The sequence below is a fragment of the Rhinatrema bivittatum genome, chromosome 5, assembly GCF_901001135.1.
Source record: "Rhinatrema bivittatum chromosome 5, aRhiBiv1.1, whole genome shotgun sequence".
NCBI classification, from domain to species: domain Eukaryota; kingdom Metazoa; phylum Chordata; class Amphibia; order Gymnophiona; family Rhinatrematidae; genus Rhinatrema; species Rhinatrema bivittatum.
Window position 1 is genome coordinate 14,927,865 of NC_042619.1, and position 14,368 is coordinate 14,942,232.

At 51.6% G+C, this 14,368-nt stretch overlaps 1 protein-coding gene across 9 annotated transcripts in view; it reads left to right on the forward strand.

Moving 5' to 3' along the window:
* The window catches only part of ARAP1 (ArfGAP with RhoGAP domain, ankyrin repeat and PH domain 1), a 437,360-nt gene that overhangs the window by 178,824 nt on the left and 244,168 nt on the right, over positions 1-14,368 (forward strand). The window lies entirely within an intron of this gene.

Below are 14,368 nucleotides of genomic sequence, written 5' to 3' on the forward strand. Positions count from 1 at the left end.
ATGCCCCAGAAACAAGTAATGAAGGGGGGCGAGCGTTAGAAGCTCTATACCCACTGGACCCGGCGGTAAGACAATGTTTGCATTTCCCTATAGTGGATGTCCTGGTCTGTGCTGTTTCTAAGCGAACTATCCCAGTGGAGAGAGGAGCGGCTTTAAAGGATGTACATGATAGACAGATGGAATCCATCCTTAAACAGGCCTTTGATGCAGTAACAAAAACCTTGCAGATTGCTTCTTGTTGTGCCCTGGTAGCTCATTCATGCCTTCTTCTCTCTCAGGAGGTGGATGACGCTGGGGTGAATTCCAGAGCGGTTATGGAACCCGCCACCAACTTTTTAGCAGACGTGAACTCTGATCTATTCCATACTTCAGGCAGAGGAGTGGCCTCCGTGGTGGCAGCCAGAAGACAGCTATGGCTGCGGAATTGATCAGCAGACACAACCTCCAAAGCCAGTCTTACAAAGATGCCCTTTAAAGGATCACTCCTTTTTGGAAGCGAATTGGAAAAGCTGGCCAATAAATGGGGTGAGTCCCCAGTTACCAGAAGATAAGAGGAAGAGGTTACAGTGCCCCTCACCTATGAGGGGCCGATCCAAGGGCTCCCAATGTTTTCACCTTTACAGAAACTCGACATTTCAGAGGTCTTGGCTCTTTGGGAGGTCTTAGTCCTTTTGTATTTGACAGCCCAAGAGAGGGTTAGGCTCGGGTTCAGGCCTTCCTGAACCCACCAATGAAATTTTGCCGACTCATCCTCAGAATGAGGAGATAGAAGAGGGCCAGTCGACCCCCTTATCAGTGGTGGGTTGAGATCACTTCGGACAAATGGGTACTGGAGGTCATTTGTGCAATTTCACAGCACTCCTTAGGACATATTCATGATGTCTCCTTGCCACTCCCAGCACAAGAAGCAGTCAGTGGAGATTACTCTCTTAAGGCTCCTCAGGATGAGGGCTACATAATCCCAGTAACTGCACCCAGGAAAATATGGAGCATTATTCCATCTATTTCATCTTACCCAAGAAGGAAGGTTCCTTTCGCCCCATCCTGGACTTCAAGAGTGTCAACCGACATCTACAAGTGACTCATTTCTGCATGGAAACCTTACACTCCGTGATAATGGCTGTACAATTGGGAGAATTCTTAACCTCCCTGGACCTATCCGAGGCCTACCTACATATTCCAACCCATCAGGAACACCAACGTTCCTATGCTTTGTGGTACTGGATCGCCATTATCATTTCCGGGCACTACCCTTTGGCCTAGCCACTGTCCCCAGAACATTTTCCAAGATTATGGTGGTCGTTGTAGCAGCATTGAGAAAAGAGGGAATCCTGGTGCACCCATACTTGGACGACTGGTTGATCCGGGTTAATTCCGTAGAAGAGTCTCCGGATGACCAACAAGGTGACCTCCTTGCTTCAGGAACTCGGTTGGGTAGTAAACCTGGACAAGAGCAGTGTCAAGCCTTCCCAGTCCTTGGAATATCTGGGAGTCCGGTTTGACACCAAGCAGGGCAAGGTCTTACTTCTGACCACGTGGATAAGAAAGTTGATGTCCCAGGTGCGTCATTTAATGAGCACGAAATGCCCGACGGTGTGGAGCTATCTCCTAGTTCTCGGTTTGATGGTGGCGACCCTGGAAGTGCTGCCATGGGCGAGGGCACACATGCAACCACTCCAGCGCTCACTGCTGTCCTGTTGGAACCCACAGACTCAAGACTATTTGATTCGCCTCCACTTGCCGATGGGAGTATGCTCTCGGCTCCAGTAGTGGCTGCAGGAAGCTCATCTGAGCAGGGGTGTGCCCTTGTCCTCATGACAGATGTAAGTCTCCAGGGCTGGGGAGCTCACTGTCAGGAACTGTTGGCCCAGGGACGTTGGACTGAACAAGAGGCCCTCTGGAACATCAACCGCCTGGAAGCCCGAGCAGTCAGATTGGCATGTCTAAAATTCAGCCACAGACTCCAGGGTCAAGTGGTCTGCATGATGTTGGACAGCGCAATGACTGTAGTCTACATCACCTGCCAGGGTTGGAACCAAGAGCCAGCAAGTGTCACAGGAGATAGATCTCTTTATGGAATGGGTGGAAATGCATCTACAGATGATCTCAGCCTCCCACATCGCAGGAAAAGACAATGTCAGAGCAGATTTTCTAAGCAGGGAGAGCCTGGATCCAGGAGAGTGGGGGGTGTTGGCCAAAGCCTTTCAACTGATACTAGATTGCTGGAGCCTCCCGACTATCTACCTGCTGGCCGCATCTCACAATGCAAAGGTTCCCCGATTCTTCGTTGCAGAAGAGATCCGTGGTCCCTGGGAATCAACGCTCTGGTTCAGACCTGGCCAGAAGAAGAGTTGCTATATGCCTCCTCTCCGTGGCCCTCATTCGCAGAAATCGAGCACCAAAGGGATTAGTCCTACAAGTAGTTTCAGTTTGGCCCAGGTGTCTGTGGTATGTGGACATGTGGAGACTCCTATTGGAGACCCCCTGTGCCTCCCACTACACAGAGACCTTATACAGCAGGGCCTGGTCCTTCTCAAGGATCCGACTCAATTCTGTCTTATGGTCTGGCCCTTGAGAGGGCTCGCCTGATGAAGCAAGGATATTCTGTGGCAGTAATTGCCACCTTACTCCGAGCTCGGAAGTTCTCTACATCCCTAACATATGTGCGAGTCTGAAGAGTATTTGAGGCCTAGTGCGAGGATCGTGGTATCCTCCCTTGGGCGGTCAAAATCCCACTTATTCGGGAATTTTTGCAGGATGGCTTGAATAAATGTTTGGCCCTTAACTCTTTGAAGGTGCTGGTAGCGGCTCTCTCCTGTTGCAGGGGTGAGATGAATAGAATCTCCCTGTCGGCTCATCTGGACGTGGCCCGTTTTCTGAAAGAGGTGAAGCACCTTTGGCCTCCCCTACGATGGCCGGTTCCCTTGTGGAATCTTAATCTAGTATTGGAATTTTTGGCAGGGCCCTCCTTTTGGCTGCTGTGTGGTCTTTCCTTGCATTGATTAACCTTGAAAATGGTGTTCCTGGAGGCTACATGCTCTGCACGTTGCATCTCTGAACTACAGGCCTTATGTTGGGAACCATTCCTCCAGTTGACTCTAGGAACATTACAGCTTCATACTGTTCCATCCTTCTTGTTCAAGGTAGTCTTGGCGTTTCATTTGAATCAGTCCATTTCGTTGCCATCCTTAGATAAGCACAAGAACATGGAGGAATACTGCCTCCTTCATCATTTGAATGTCAGTAGACCTTTGGTCCTGTATCTGGAAGTTTCAGAACCAGTCCGAAAGACGGACCGCCTGTTTGTTCTTCATGGTGGAAAGAAGCAGGATGAACCAGCTTCGTAGGCTTCCATAGCTCGCTGGATTAAAAAGGTGGTCACGGAAGCCTATGTGGAGGCAGGAAAGCCATTACCCTTCAGGTTAAAGCTCATTCCACTAGGGCTCAGGTGGTCTTATGGGCAGAAGCTAGACTGTTGTCTCCCATCGATATCTGCTGAGCGGTGACGTGGTCCTCCTTGCACACCTTCTCCAGGTTCTATCGCCTGGACGAACAGGCCCGAGAGGATGCAGCCTTTGCAAGGGTGGTGTTAATCGGACTGTGGGAAGCCTCCTGCTTTTGTACATTCCATTGGTCCTGAGTCCATCTGGCTACACACTAGGAAATGGAGAAATGACTTACCTGATAATTTTGTTTTCCTTAGTGTAGACAGATGGACTCTGCATCCTGCCCTTGGCCGCCCAATAATAGTGCCAAGGATTCACCCGTGGAGTGGATATAGAATCCAAGAGATTACAGGTAAGCCGTCACCCAGTCCCTAGATCCAGGGTACTTATATTCTTACTGGGGTTCAGTGTTTAGGATTGGTTGAGTACAATTACAGTTATCAGTTTTTAATCAAATTTTTAATCAAATTTTTTCATTAGTATGTCCACAGTGGCCTTTGAAGAGGAGACCGAAGGGCTGAGGTCACTGCAGGGGGGTATCTAGGGAGACGTCCACTTTGAAATCTGATTCCGTCTCCATCTGCTGGCAGGGGAGCACAACCCATTGGTCCTGAGTCCATCTGTCTACACTAAGGAAAACGAAATTATCAGGTAAGTAATTTCTCCATTTTTTCCTATTTGTCTTAAATGTATTACCCAGTAACTTCATTGTGTGTCCCCTGGTCTTTGAACTTTTTGAATGAGTAAACAACTGATTAATGTTTACTCGTTCCATTCTACTCATTATTTTATAGATCTCTCTCATATCCCCCCTCAGCTGCCTCTCTCCAAGCTGAAGAGTCCTAACCTCTTTAGCCTTTCTTCATAGGGGAGCTGTTCCATCCCCTTTATCATTCTGGTCGCCCTTCTCTGTACCTTTTCTAATTCTGCTATATCTTTCTTGGGATGTGGTGACCAGAACTGCACACAGTACTCAAGATGAGGTCGCACCATGGAGCGATACAGAGGCATTATGATATTCTCTGTTTTATTTTCCATTCCTTTCCTTTCCTAATAATTCCTAGCATACTTTTTTTCTCTCTTCAAGGTTTCATTATTTTTTATTCAGTTTTTATTCTCTCTTTCTCCTCTTTGTGCTTTCTGCATTTTTCTATTTCTTCTGTTCTCTGTTTCTCTCCTCTTTTTCCTTCTTTTCTCTCTCCTGAGAGCAGTGGCTTTCTGCTGACGCCTCTGCTGATTGCCTCGCCATGGCTCCTGCAGAGCCAGAAGTGAGAGAACCTGTAATTAGAACAATGATAGAGATCAGGCCTCAGCTAGCCTCTGTTGTGATGGAGGGTGTTTTGTTTACTTTTGCAAATCTCTAAACAGAAGAGGTTAGAATCTTCTGATGTCCAAAAAATGGCCCTGTTTTTTTTCCAGAGGCCAGGCTCTTCAGGAACTCCTCCGGCATTCACATCGCAGCTCCTTGGGAGTCCCAGCAAGAGGGTCACTTATATTGGCTGCCTCCAGGGGACCCCCTCTTGTGCCCCTCACTGCAGTAACTGAAGGGGGTTAAAAATGGGGCTGAGCCCCAGGCCATCACAAATGAAGCCCAGTATGTTTCCACCTAAAATCGCACTCCCACCCCCATCCTAAATGGCACTGAGTGGGCTTGAGGCAAGAGCTGAATGGGCTGAAAGTCTGAGGAGGATGAGAAACCTCTCACCCAAGCTCCCACCACAAAAAAAAAATAAACTGGGGTCTTAATATAGTTTTGACTTATAAAACAGCAGTCTTGTGACTACCTCCATGCGCAGAGCCCTAGAAAGTTCTGTGGCACCAGATTGGGATTCCCTGACCAGATGCCACTCCACAGAAGTGCCACCCGGAGAGAACCTCTGGTTACTCTCCTCGCAGACGCAGCTTTAACTCTGTCCTAATGCCCGTGGCATAGAAAGGGCACGTGGAGAGTCCCTAAGAGCCACTCATCGTGGCTCCCTAAATGGAGGCCTCCTGCTCAGTACTTGCACCTGGCAGTAAAGCGGCAGCGCACGAGTGGTTTGTAGCTGATGTAAGACTCAGTTGTAGTTTGAATGTGTTTGGTAACGTCAGAGAGGTTCCACGTCAGTTCTAAGACTGGAGCCACCTGAGAGCACGGGCTGCCTGAATCTCTCTTCTTCGGCCTATGAGAGCTGTCGCAGATGGGCTCTGGAAGCAGCATTGCCAAGCATAGTTAAATTTAGGGGTAGTCAGCAAAAGAAACCCCAAAACCCAAGCTAATTATGACGTACCTAAAGTCCACAAAAATAATTGATTGTCCATAAAAACAGTGGCCCTGTGTTCCTGCAGTTTGACATTCCTTCAGATGAGTCCTTTTCCCACTTCCCCCAGGCCAGCTGAACATTCCTTGTGCTATTTATGTGGAAGTTGGGATGGATCCCACCAGGGAGAATCTCGACAGTCGCCTTTCTTGTCAAGGAAATTCAACACCAGGTTAGTTGTGCTAGCGCCGCCTTGTTCAGGTTGAGACAGCTCATCTTTGAAAACAAAAACCTTCAAAAGCCAATGAAGGCCTTGAGTTACAAGGCTGTCATGCTGTCCATTTTCCTTTGTGCAAAGAAAAACCTGGACTGTTTACCAATGCCATGTTAAGAACTTCTAGGGCGTCCACCAGCGGCTCTTTATATCCCTTCCTGGGGATCCAATGGGAGGAGCACCGGGCCAGCATGAGGGTCGTTCATGAAGCTGTGACCACCTTGCTTTTGAGAAACAGGCATGAAGCATGGGCCGCTGTGAGTGGTTGCCCAAATATTGCTTTCTCACCAGGTTCTCCTCTCTCAACTGTCTGCTGGCCAGTGCTCTAAAGGTGGCTAAAAGGATCGGTACAAAGGCACGCTCACGTAGCTATTGACATCAACTGTTGGGAGAAGCAAGCTAATTATTCAGCCTGACAGCACCTCTGCGGTCAAGGCATCTGCCACTTCAAGGCCCAATGACTCAAAATTGAGGCAGGACAGCGGAGGAAAGAGGAAATCGACCAAAGGTTGCGAAACAGACTCCCCTGCGTAACAACGTGCCGAAGAGTGTCTAGGCGCCCAGAATTGGGCTCCTCGCTCATTTGAAGATAAAGCAATCCTGATGAATGTCATCCTTCATTCGAAAGAGAGCGACTTTTTATTATATTCTGCCCATGGTAAACACTGTGTTTTAGTGGGATGATTTTAAAGGGATTTCTGCGCGTAAACATTTTGTTTATCTGTGATAAAACCATCTTTAAAAGTACCCCTGCATGTGGTACTTTTGAGGAAAAGCATGCACACTGCTGATGGGGAAAAAGAGGCGGCAAACGTCTCGTGGATCTGACCCACATGCAGGTTGAAAAGAAACCAGGTACCCCTGGGCCTGCAAGCTGCCACCGGCCACTGAGTATTGCACTCCCTAGGAGGTGCTGATTAGTAACAGCCACACCATAGGGTTACCAGGCTTCACATTTCCGAATACTTGTAGATGCTTTTTAATATCGTCACTGATGGGGTTTACCCACATGCAGCTTTTAATGCCACGCTTCACCATTAGAAAAGCAGGGAATAGAATAGCGGATAAGGACCCATTTCCTCGGCCCAGTTTAGACCCAAACATATTCTGGTTTTCCCTTCACTTTGCCTCCGTTAAGGATCCTCTCTACTTGCCCCGATTTCTTAAGCTGCTGTTGATTTGCCTCTGTCGCCTCCGCTCGGTTGTTTGTCCCTGCCTCAGAGAGAATACTTTCTGATGTTACGGCCGAGCCTACTTTTTTGGAGCAAAGATGGCTTACTTTTGCCGGCCCAGGGGGCCAAACGACTGTTTTGTAAACTGTTTTTAGGCCTCTGATTAAATCCTGGGCTGAAGTCTAAGGGGCCGATCTAATAAACCTGCCGTGGGTTTTTGCGCACATAATTGCACATGGTTTTCCATGCTATTCTTACGCGTGTATGCAGTAACGTGTTTAGCGCAGAAAAAACGAGTGCAAAAACCGCGCCAGGTTTAGCGTGAGTGCTTGCAAATGACATGTAAAGGAGGCAATTATCTATTAATTATCTATTAATAACGTAGGGAGCCACGCCAGAAGGGAGAACAGTTACTACGGGCTTTTTAGTGCTTGGTTCGGGGCAGGAGTTAAGTGAAAGCGCCTGTCTGGAGGCCATTTCACGCCGTTGCTGGCATTAGGGTAGTTGTGCATCCATGCGGTTCTGATGGATTCATGGATTACGTGCACTTTTTTCTGACGCCCATGGTACAATTTGCGTCTCGGCCGAAGAATAACAGCGGCAGAAGGCTTTACAGCGTGGCAGAAGTGAGAGGATCGGAAGCAGAAGAGGGGGAGAGAGAAGGCAAGGTCTCGCTGGGGAAGAGAGGAGGGGCCCGAGAGGATCAGTTTGCCCTGCTGGGGATGCTGGAGACTGGTGCAGGGCATACCCATCAACTGAGCTCTAGGACTATTCTGCTGCAGTGCCCGGCGCTCACCGGCATCTGCCATTACGGCTCCCACGCGCCCGGACTCAGATCATGAAAGGGTTCGACATTGCTGTAGCCACCTTCAGTCCCACTCCTGGACCAGCAACTTCTCTGCTGTATGAAAGGGGAAGGCTTTCGCTCTGAGAATCAGTCCCCGATCATTAACCATGGTTTCTGCGCGGGTTTCCACATGGGGCCTTAAGCGCGTGTATGTGCGCGTGTATTCGGTTAGCGAGAATTTTGCATAACCTTCCTTTATTACATCCTTGCAGGACCTCTAGATTTTGCTGCTCGCGCTCAAGAAAAAAATATGGGCAGAAAAATAGCACCAGTTTAAGCGCAGGCCTTTTTATATCGGCCCCCATGTAGTGACACAAAGGAAATGCATCGAACACGTATTTAAGTGTAGAGCAGCTACCACAGCGCACGATCGGGGGGCTGAGCTGCAGGTGGAGGGCTAAATTCAAGATGTCACTGAAAATTGTATCCATCCCCTTTTTTTTCTGCACAATATCCCCAAAATCTGTACAGCTGAGAGAAAAAAATCCAGACAGTTGGCTGCCGCCTGCAGTGAGAACGTGAGCTGGAAGAGAGAGAACAACCGGGAGGTTCGCACACTTTTACACATGCGAAAACTCAGGGGCCGATACTCAGTCGGCTAGTTAACTTGGCTATCCGGCTAACTTAACAGGGATAGGCACGGCTGTGCACTGTATATCCCCAGCTGTCTTAAATTTAGCAGGATGAGTATGTCTGGCCAACTTAACTTTGCTGCATTGTGGAAGTGAATATGGGAGTGAGCTGCATAACTATGCTCTGCTGGGAAACGCTGCCCACCCGCCCCGGGAACTCCCCCGACTTATGCGCCTAAACTGTAGCCGCATATGTCATTATCTGGCTCATATTTAGCTGCATGCGACTTTGAATATAGCTGGGTAGCCATTTAGACGGTTAACCTTTTCAGCCGTCCGTCTAAACGGCTTTTGTATATCGACCTCACTATAAATAGAAATTAAAAAAAAACAAAACAAAAACAAAACATCTGGTAAAAGGCAAGTCTGCTGGGAAGGCGCGCAGCCGACAGTTTAATGAGTTACCAGGGGGCGGCCGCTGTGCGAACGAGCACGGGCAGTGGGAGACTTTCCAGGCTGGTGTTGTGAACTTCATACAAATGATTAACAACAAGAAAATTACACACAACCCGCGCCCCCCCCCCCAAGACTGTCAGTAAAAAAGAATAAAGCTTGTCCCCTCCCGCGCTGGGGCATCGCTTGCGGGGCAGGCGGGAACCTGCTCAAACGTCCTCCTCGCGAGCCACTGCCACTGCCTAGCAACGAGTGAGCCCGCCCCGCCCCCCTCTTATTCCTTCTAACTCCGGACCCCTGCCGTGCTCCCCTCCCCCTCTCACTGCCTCCCTCTCCGACCCCCCCCCGCCCCCGTTATTCTTTCTGACTCCGGACCGCTGCCGTGCTCCCCTCCCCCCTCACTGCCTCCCTCTCCGACCCCCCCCCCCCCCCGCGTTATTCTTTCTGACTCCGGACCCCTGCCGTGCTCCCCTCCCCCTCTCACTGCCTCCCTCTCCGACCCCCCCCCCCGCCCCCGTTATTCTTTCTGACTCCGGACCGCTGCCGTGCTCCCCTCCCCCCCTCACTGCCTCCCTCTCCCCCCCCCCCCCCCCCCCCCCCCCCCCCCCCGCGTTATTCTTTCTGACTCCGGACCGCTGCCGTGCTCCCCTCCCCACCCGCTCCCTGCCTCCCTCTCCCCCTCTCCCTGCGTCCCTCTCCCCCTCTCCCTGCCTCCCTCTCCCCCTGCGTCCCTCTCCGACCCCCCCGCGTTATTCTTTCTGACTCCGGACCGCTGCCTCCCTCTCCCCCCTCTCTGCCTCCCTCTCCCCCCTCTCTGCCTCCCTCTCCGACCCCCCGCGTTATTCTTTCTGACTCCGGACCGCTGCCGTGCTCCCCCTCTCCCCCTGCCCTCCCTCTCCGACCCCCCGCGTTATTCTTTCTGACTCCGGACCGCTGCCGTGCTCCCCTCCCCCCCCGCTCCCTGCCTCCCTCTCCCCCCTCTCTGACCCCCCGCGTTATTCTTTCTGACTCCGGACCGCTGCCGTGCTCCCCCTCTCCCTGCCTCCCTCTCCCCCTGCCTCCCTCTCCGACCCCCCGCGTTATTCTTTCTGACTCCGGACCGCTGCCGTGCTCCCCTCCCCCCCCGCTCCCTGCCTCTCTGACCCCCCGCGTTATTCTTTCTGACTCCGGACCGCTGCCGTGCTCCCCTCCCCACCCGCTCCCTGCCTCCCTCTCCCCCCTCTCTGACCCCCCGCGTTATTCTTTCTGACTCCGGACCGCTGCCGTGCTCCCCTCTCCCCCTGCCTCCCTCTCTCCCCCTGCCTCCCCCCTCTCTGCCTCCCTCTCCGACCCCCCGCGTTATTCTTTCTGACTCCGGACCGCTGCCGTGCTCCCCTCTCCCCCTGCCTCCCTCTCTCCCCCTGCCTCCCCCCTCTCTGCCTCCCTCTCCGACCCCCCGCGTTATTCTTTCTGACTCCGGACCGCTGCCGTGCTCCCCTCTCCCCCTGCCTCCCTCTCTCCCCCTGCCTCCCCCCTCTCTGCCTCCCTCTCCGACCCCCCGCGTTATTCTTTCTGACTCCGGACCGCTGCCGTGCTCCCCTCTCTCCCTGCCTCCCTCTCTCCCTGCCTCCCTCTCCGACCCCCCGCGTTATTCTTTCTGACTCCGGACCGCTCCTCTCCCCCCCTCTCTCTGCTCACTGCCTCCCTCTCTGAAACCCCCGGACCTGTGCCGAGCTGAGAGAAGCGAGCCCTGACCTGCCCCCGCCAAGAGTCGCTGCCGGCTGCCTTCCCCCGTCCCTCACTCGGGAGGGGGGCGGGACCCCGCAGGGTTAGTGCCGCTTTAGAAGTCTGACCCCCTTGCCGCAGCCTGCCTGTCGGTTTTAGGCGAGGCGGGCACGGAAGAGTTGCTTGTCGGAAGGGGTGCGCTTTCAAAAGGTAGACGATAGGACATTTAAAAGCGGCGGGGTTTTGTCTGTGTCCGGCTGGGGTTGCTAAACGGCGACGGAGCCGCCGCCTGCGTACCGTGCACGCTGCGGAACGAGCCTTGCTTACAGCGACGGAGCCGCCGCCTGCGTACCGTGCACGCTGCGGAACGAGCCTTGCTTACGGCGACGGAGCCGCTGCCTGCGTACCGCGTGCACGCTGCGGAACGAGCCTTGCTTACGGCGACGGAGCCGCTGCCTGCGTACCGTGCACGCTGCGGAACGAGCCTTGCTTCCCGCGGCGCGCGGCTCTGCTGCTGGGCTGTTCTGCACCAGCTCTGAAGGCGGCGGTCGCCGGCGCTGGGTTCCTGGCTTTCTTCGCACGTGGCCGGCTTTGGGAAGCGCTTTCCTATCTGTGGTTATACAGTAAGGAGATGAGCGCGTCCAAAATGCGCGCCCTAACAAACGTGCACCCAACGCGTGTGAATTCCACGCAGATGAAGACATTCAGGCCGTTACGGTGAAGTTGGCGGGAGAGCGGGCAAGCGCACAGGCCACTCTCCTGCGCGCGCGATTCAATAAAACAAATTATTCAAATTAGGGCCCGTGGAGCGCCGGCTGTCAGCGAGTTTGACAGCCGACGCTCAATTTTGCCGGCGTCGGTTCTCAAACCCGCTGACAGCCACGGGTTCGGAAACCGGACGCTGGCAAAATTGAGCGTCCGGTTTTCAAGCCGCAGGCCGCTTTTAAATTTTTTTTTTAAATTTTTAATTAATTTTTAACTTTTGAAACCTCCGACTTAATATCACCATGATATTCTGTGCACTTTCCCGGTGCCGGCAGAAATTAACTCCTACCTTTGGGTAGGCGCTAATTTCTGAAAGTAAAATGTGCGGCTTGGCTGCACATTTTACTTTCTGTATCGAGCGGGAATAACTAATAGGGCCATTAACATGCATTTGCATGTTGCCGGCGCTATTAGTTTCGGGGGGGGATTCATGTTTTCGACGCGCTATTACTCCTTACTGAATAAGGAGTAAAGCTAACGCGGAGCACACTGTATTTATTTATTTATTTAAGGCTTTTATTTACCGACTTTCTTGATACAGATCAAATCAACTCGGTTTACATCGAACTAAGCAGAACTATAACCAACAATTCAACAAGAGACATTTAGAAGGAGCATAAAAGTTACATTATAACAAGGTTGCCTTAACTGGGAGAAGGAAAAAAGAGGGGGAGAACGAAGATAAATTATAAGAACATAAGAAAATGTTCTTATAATTTACTGTACTGTAAATTACTGTATCGGCCTGATTATTTGTTACCGCCCAATGCAATGCGCCCAAAAGCCGGACTTAGTATCGTTGTGACTCTTTAATTCTCTGCTTGCAGTGGAGAAAAACATATGTACATTTATTTTATCAAAAGGAAGTGCACGTTTCTTATGACTGCACAATTTAGATGCCCCTAGCAGTGGCGCCTGATAGAATAAACTTCTGCACTGAAGTTAGCACCTTACAAAATAACCAAAAAGAAGCGCGATCAAAACAGGCGCCCATTGCAGTGGTGGGCGCCCGATGCAATAAATGTTTGAGTGCCAGAGACGCACAATGCCGCCTTAGCGCGCCCTTTTTCACGCTGCCTCGATTTTCCTCTCATTTAAATACTGCATCGGGTGCACAGGGGATGTGGCTGCACCCACATTAGGACAACAGGCACTTAATAAGTAAATACAAGACCTGTGTCAGCAAGGTAATGAAACATAAAAGTAATGACGGCAGATAAAAACCAAAAGGTCCATCCAGTCTGCCCAGGAAGTGGTTCATGGTAATAACTGCCGCTCCGTGCAGGTTGCTCCCATGTTTCTGTTAAGGGCAGTAACTGCCGTTTCTTTCAGGTCACCCCATGTTTCTGTTAAGGGTAGTAACTGCTCTCCGTGCAGGTTACCCCTGTGTTTCTGTTAAGGGTAGTAACTGCCGCTCCGTGCAGGTTACCCCCCCCCCATGTTTCTGTTAAGGGTAGTAACTGCCGTTTCTTTCAGGTTACCCCCATGTTTCTGTTAAGGGCAGTAACTGCCGCTCCGTGCAGGTTACCCCCATGTTTCTGTTAAGGGTAGTAACTGCCACTCCATGCAGGTTACTCCCCCCATGTTTCTGTTAAGGGTAGTAACTGCCGTTTCTTTCAGGTTACCCCCCCATGTTTCTGTTAAGGGTAGTAACTGCCGCTCCGTGCAGGTTACCCCCATGTTTCTGTTAAGGGTAGTAACTGCCACTTTGTGCAGGCTACCCCCATGTTTCTGTTAAGGGTAGTAACTGCCACTCCGTGCAGGTTACCCCCATGTTTCTGTTAAGGGCAGTAACTGCCGCTCCGTGCAGGTTACCCCCATGTTTCTGTTATGGGTAGTAACTGCCGTTTCTTTCAGGTTACCTCCCAATGTTTCTGTTAAGGGTAGTAACTGCCGCTCCGTGCAGGTTACCCCCATGTTTCTGTTAAGGGTAGTAACTGCCGCTCCGTGCAGGTTACCCCCATGTTTCTGTTAAGGGCAGTAACTGCCGCTCCGTGCAGGTTACCCCCATGTTTCTGTTAAGGGTAGTAACTGCCGCTCCGTGCAGGTTACCCCCTTGCCTTCTGTTAAGGGTAGTAACTGCTGCTTCATGCAAATCATAACTCATGCTGGATGTCCCCGGTGGCAGAAGTTGATTCACCAATGCTGTACATCTATGGCAGCGGACCATGCCCCTTGCCATACACCCAGTGGCAGCAGACTGGGTAGGGTGTGATTTATTAATGTATGCCTGGGGGTGGCAGTGTGTCACTTGCTAAAACCGTATGCCTGTGGCGGCAGAACGTGGCTCGCTAACGCTGAACACCCGTGGCAGCTGTGTAGAATCATTTTTGGGTTATGCAGCTACTTTTGATCTGCGTATTGGGAGATCCTGTTTATTCTCCGGCTGTTAAATACCCCTGTGGGTGAGCAGTTTGGATCCCCTACCAGCTCCATTATTCTTGTGTCCTCCATTTGAAACGAAAAGGTTGCAAAGTTCAGGTTCCAAGACCTTCAGCTGGGAAACTGGTGCTTGGCCGGAGAGCGAGGCCTTCTGTAACTTGCTGCAGGGGGGGGGGGGAGACACTGGGGGCGCCCACCTTGGGGCCCAGAGTGGATTCCATGTCTAAGCAGCAGAGGGCAGCAGAGAGAGCAAGAGGGTCAGCTTTGGGGAAAAGTGAATTTGGTGACCCCCTTCCTTCAGCGTTATCCGCTGTGGCACAGTGCTGCCTCCTGGTGGTGGTGGTGGTGGCTCCAGCACATCATTCCCCCTTCTCTCCCTCCCCCTGACCAAGGTCTCTTTTTTTTTTTTGCCCAGCACTATTATTACCTCGAACCCCTCTCTTTCCCCAGCCCACATGATGTGGAAGGTTACGAAGGTGAAAGAGGCTGCCGGCGTGGCGTTGCCGCCTCGTG